The sequence below is a fragment of the Lepeophtheirus salmonis genome, chromosome 14, assembly GCF_016086655.4.
Source record: "Lepeophtheirus salmonis chromosome 14, UVic_Lsal_1.4, whole genome shotgun sequence".
NCBI lineage: Eukaryota > Metazoa > Arthropoda > Copepoda > Siphonostomatoida > Caligidae > Lepeophtheirus > Lepeophtheirus salmonis.
This window is the reverse complement of record NC_052144.2, coordinates 41,758,283-41,764,203: the sequence shown is the minus strand read 5'-3', so window position 1 is coordinate 41,764,203 and position 5,921 is coordinate 41,758,283. Positions and strand designations below refer to the sequence as shown.

Here is a 5,921-nt window from a genome sequence, read left to right as displayed (position 1 = left end):
TCATTATATTTAATCAAAATGTTGCAAAAAATATATAAAATACTCACAAACAAACATAATTTTTGTGTGACTAATTCTTAGGATTTACTTATTTTTTTAGTTAATATATAATGAGACAAAACATATATTTGACTATTTTCCTAGAGAGGTAAAACATAGGAAAATTCTTAACAAATATATATATATATATATGTTTTAAAAACTTTTATCTAAACAGAAAATATCTACTTTTTTTATTTTTCCACATATATAGATCAACCAATAAAGTTTTCTTGCCTTTCTTTTGTTTAAAGTTTTTTCTCTGTTGGCCATTAATATTTCTCCTCTTTCACCCTTAATTTTTTTTTGAGAATAACTGATCCTTTGTTTTAAAAACCCGATATGGAGACACTTTTTTACTAAAAGTATTGATTTAATTTTGAATTACTATTTTGCATAACATATAATAGTCATCGAAAATTTTACGTTCTACGATTATTTTATAAGGTGATCGTATAAATATGTATTTGTATCTTTTAAATGACGTTAGGTAATTTTACTATAAACTATTTTGTCTCAGGACAATTTGTCTTGAACCATTTCGTCTTTGGACTTTTTGCCTCAAGGATATTTTGTCTAAATATATAAATAAATGAGATTTATAAGCATATTTTGTTATTTTTGGTTAAAATTGATGTATCTTTGGAACTTATTTATCAAAATTTTCATTTGTGTTACTACAAATCGCAATAAATTGGTTGTTTTCTGTTGGAAAATAATTGTATCACACTTTTCAATTTCAAGACATACACCTAAAAAATTTCACTATGTTATAATTTCTAACCAGAGAAAAAGTAAGTAAAGAAAAGAAAAAAAACACGGCAACGATTCGAAAGGAAGAATCACTTCCTCGTTAATGATTATCATAAGACATGAGGGATTTTTCATACTAAAAAAGAATCATGGATGAACTAAAAATCAATATATGAGGCAAGATCATAATTCCATCATTATTCCAACAGAAAAATAAACTACCAGGAATCCTGTCAAATTTAATTTAAAGTACAACACCAAAATAATAAATATATACTTTTTCTCTTTTTCCAATGTACAAAACTCAAAGAAAATTTTAGTTTAAAATTTTTTGAAATATTAACAGTTTTCTTCTTCTTTCACCAATTATTTAGATTTTCAAATACTTTTTTGTATTATTTGAAAAACAAAATATGTAGAATACTAAATTATTATTATCAAATAATTACCCTAACACTTTACAAAAATAAATAGTAAAAAAGTCTTTATAAATCAGTATCATTATATTTTTGTTCAAAAGAATAAAAAATTGCAATAACGATTGAAAGTGGGAAATAAATAATTATTTATTATTTTAAAATTATGACTTTTACTTCTTTCAACAAGCTTGTATTGTTTTAAAAATTAGTATTTTTTTTGACAAATGTCATATGTATTTCATATTTGAAAAAACTGTCACAATATTATTGGGCTTATAGCTAGGACGAAATGTTCTTACGATATAATTCACAAATTATCATGACGTTAATAGATTAAATTAAAAGAAGTTGTTTTGGTTTTTAGTAATAATTATTTTTTATATTAGTGTTGTTCATAGAGTTATAATATTTTTATGTTATGTGGGAAATAGAGAAATATATGTTAAATTACTATAACTGAAAGAAATAATAGGAAAAAATAAAATGTGGGAACAGGACAAAGATGATTCAAAGTGAATTCTGTCTCTATTTTATAGGAAAATATAAGAAAATAAATAGTTTATTTGAGAGTCATTGTTGAGATACCAGATCCGGTATTTCAGATCTATTTAACTTATTCGTTTAACATTCATCATAGGGTAGAGCTTTGATAAAATTTTTAAGGAGTCCTATGTTAACATGAGGGAAAATAATTATCTACCTGTCAACTAGCGACTCATTAATAATATGTTTATATTAAGGGCTTGCATTTAGTCAAGGAGACCAATTAGGTTAAATCCCATGCATAAATTACTACGCTATATGGATAATCACTATCTACGCAACCTCTGAAGCTCACCTTTTCACTTTAAATGTTTATTACTGTTGTGATACTTCGGACTTTTAATAATGCCATTTATTATATAGTATGTGTGACTCGTAAAAAGTAAAAGAATCAGTTCCTGAACAGCAGCAAGTCTTCGGGAGTCCTTATTTCTTCCTCTAATCACAAGACGGCTTAGTATTTACTTCATTGGTGTCATAGGGGATTCAAGATGACAAATTTTACACCGAGACAGCAAGTGCATTTCCTTAGAGTGGTGGAGGATATCCCCCTCCTTTGAGAAGGACTTTCATGTGGGGAAGATCAAAAACACCAAACTGATCTCTCATTAATTTAAATGGGCCTTTTTGACCCTAAAATTAATCAGGGAGGGAAATAATAATCTATGTTGCTGGATACATTTCAGGATCATTAGTGCACGAGTTTCTCCTAATTTATATGGATTATGTCTATGATATCTTTATAAATGATCAAATACCTTGAGGTTTTCGAAGAAGGGTTTTCAGCATAAGCGTACGTAAATATGTTCTATTCTATTCATATATAGCCTTATCAAGTTATAGTGATTTACCGGTGGCAGCATGAGGGTTTCCCTCGCCACAAATGAAATAGGCTGTCAATAACTCCTCCTGAGGTTTCTTCCTTATCCCATTCAGTCCAAATCTTACTTTCGTCTATTTGCAATGTCTCCAAAACCTTTGAAAACACAACGTTCATATGGCAACTCCTTTCGAGTAATAAGTTTCTTGTTACTATAAACTAATTTTCCATCTAAAATTTTACAAAAAAATGCTGCATGAAGTAATTTAAGATGTGTTTTAAAAAAATATTAGTAAAATATAATTTTTAAATCATTATACAAAACCAAATAAGTTGGTTCCAAGTTCAAAGTGAAATACAAATTAATAACAGTTATTATTTATCTTGAATATTAATGTAGATATTTCCAGTAAATTTAGTTTTTGATGTACAATTCAAATCTATATTTATGCGTAATTCTATTTATTACAAAATTAAGAGAACTATCAAAATATAATTAATAGAATCTGATTTTGAGATATGATAGATTTCCATCTTTCTAAAAGTTCTTAATTTTTGCAAGAAAATCGAGGAAAAGAAGTTTCTTTATGCTCTTTAACATCTTATCCAGCAATTTATCCAATTTTACAAAATGGAACTACCCGTGTGAATGGCATTCATATTTTTAATAAAAAATACTGTTTTAAAATATAGTATAAAATGAACTCAGAAAACTTTTACGGATACTTATAGTCAGGCATATTTATATTGTTTAAAAATATTTACTTTATATTCACAATATTCGAATGTAATACTTGTAGCTCACTCACTGTTTAAAAATTCAAAGACAACTATTAATTTACTTCACTATTCAATGTATTTATGTAGGACTATAAAAGAGTATACATAATTATTTGTTATTATTAGAAAAAGGTGATGTTCTGAGGTTTGATTGCTGAAGGATTTATATATTTTCCATTGAATACAATACCATATTATGCTGAACCCGATTCAGACATGACTAAAAAATAAATATATATGCTACTAAGTAATTGATAATCATTAGAGAGTACTCTTATAAGTTATATAGATAATAATTCATCTACGGGTTCAGTGAAAATCAAGTATTCTTCACAAAAAAAAAAGTTAATGAACATAGTTGGTAAGAAGGATTTAAGAAATCAGAAAAAGTACCTTTATTTATAAGTGATAAATAAACATACTGAGTTGTTTAATTACAAGTCATACACACTCTTCTAGAAATTATACTTCTTATTGAATAAAATTTGTGAATGAATGAAGCATAAACATATATATATTCAACCGTTGAAACTATGCCAGATAGTATACTGTAAATATATAATAATAATTTGTTAATTCAGTGCTACAACCGTGAAAAGTTCTTACCATACAACTAAAATATACAACAAGTAGAAATAAGATGTAAATTTCTTTTGACAATTTTTGAAGCCTAAGATCAATTTTACTTCACGACGACCTATTTTGTTTCTCTAAAAATTAATATCAAAGGCAGATACTCATCATCCATCTCAAGAGATACGTAGGCAGGTATATATATTTCTGGTCCAGGCTAACTAAGTGTTGCCAGCTACAATTTGACACCTCCTTTGGTAAGTTTGATATTTTGTAGCATACTCATACTCAGAATGTATGACTTACGCGCATCATTTGTGTTGTTACAGTGATAAGAAAAAATCAATTCGGCATAAAAATGAAATTAACTCGTGAACATTTTCGTGCGATCATTTTTCACAACTTTCGGCATGGATTATCACGACAAGAGTGCATTCATTGATGAACTTAAATCTTTGTATGGCGATGAAGCACCATCCTATAGCACTGTGAAAAACTGGTTTAATGAATTCAATCGTGGCCCACGCTCGCTCAAACACGAATTCCGTGAAGGTCGTCCAATAAAGGTTTTTATACCAGAGAACATTTATGCCGTCCATGAAGTGATTATGCAAGCTCGTCATGTGACATACTGTGAGAAAGAGGCATCCTTGGGCATTTCTGCAACAAGCACACATTCGATATTGCATGTACACTTGGCCGTAAAAAAACGTTTGTTCTCATTGGATCCCGCACAATTTGATAATCGCTCAAAAGAAGACTCGTGTTGATTGGTGCAAAGAAATGCTGAAAAAATATGCTCGCAATCCTACAAAAGACGTTTATAAGATCGTCACAGTTGACAAATCATGGATCTATGCGTATGAACCCGAAACAAAACAACAATCGACCGTATGGGTCTTTGAAGACAAGCCAAGTCCAACGAAAGTTGTTCGTGGAGAAGCATTTCGAAGCAAATGGTCGCCTGTTTCTTCGGCAAAACTGGCCATGTGGCGACTATTCCACTTGAACATCGTAAGAAAGGTCAATTCTGAGTGGTACACCACAATTTGTTTGGATGATGTCTTCGGAGAATTTCGAAATCAAACAAGAGAAGACGAGTCATTGTTCACCATAACAATGTGAGCTCTCACATATCGGCTCAAACCAGTGTTTTATTGACCTACCAAAACGTCGAATTTAAGGGTCATCCAATGTACAACCCTGACTTGGCATACAATGACTTTTTTTTATTTGCGCACATCAAGAAAAAAATATATTGATTTAATATTATATTGATTTCAATTATTTATTATAATTTGAAACCTTAATTTTCTTTGGCCCATTTTGTATTTTCTTATACTTGATCAAATTTACAATTAAGATCAATTCTATAATTAAACCTTCTATCAAAAAATATAGTTTAGTATTACCGAGTGGCATATTAAAATTAAAACACTCGGAATTTTAAACTTCAATAAGACATAATTTATAAATTGACAATAGAATTACAACAAAATTAATACTATGAATAGATGTCTGTCTGAGCTCTGTTAACCATTGGGTTATTTTCATTTTCTGTACACACCTTTTTCCCTTTAGATCAAAATGACCCGTCTATGTTTTGCTATAAAATTATTGGACTTTTTTTAATATTTTAACAACTACAATTCAGTTTGCCAGAAGAACCACTTTTTAATTCACAAAAAAATATCATTGAATGACTGCTTTTACCCTGCCCAAATCAACTTTATAGCTAAAAAAATATGGGAAAGCAATTTTTTTCTATATTTGTTTTCAATTTTCCTCTAAATAATTATAAATACTTACAAAACAATGACAAAATAATAGAAATAGTAAAATAAATTCATCTATTGCGCACATGATGAACAGTATGATAAGGAACTGCCTTTGCATATGTATTTATTGTATTTAAAACATGTATTGTTCGTCTTATTGTCCTTCTCTTTAGGGAAAAACTGACATCTTTTTCTTTTGCTTGCTTTGAAAGTAGA

At 28.7% G+C, this 5,921-nt stretch overlaps 1 pseudogene; it reads left to right on the top strand.

The window, feature by feature from the left end:
* Nucleotides 1-4,285: 4,285 nt before the first annotated feature.
* LOC139907133 (uncharacterized) lies at nt 4,286-5,052 on the top strand (annotated as a pseudogene).
* Nucleotides 5,053-5,921: the final 869 nt, after the last annotated feature.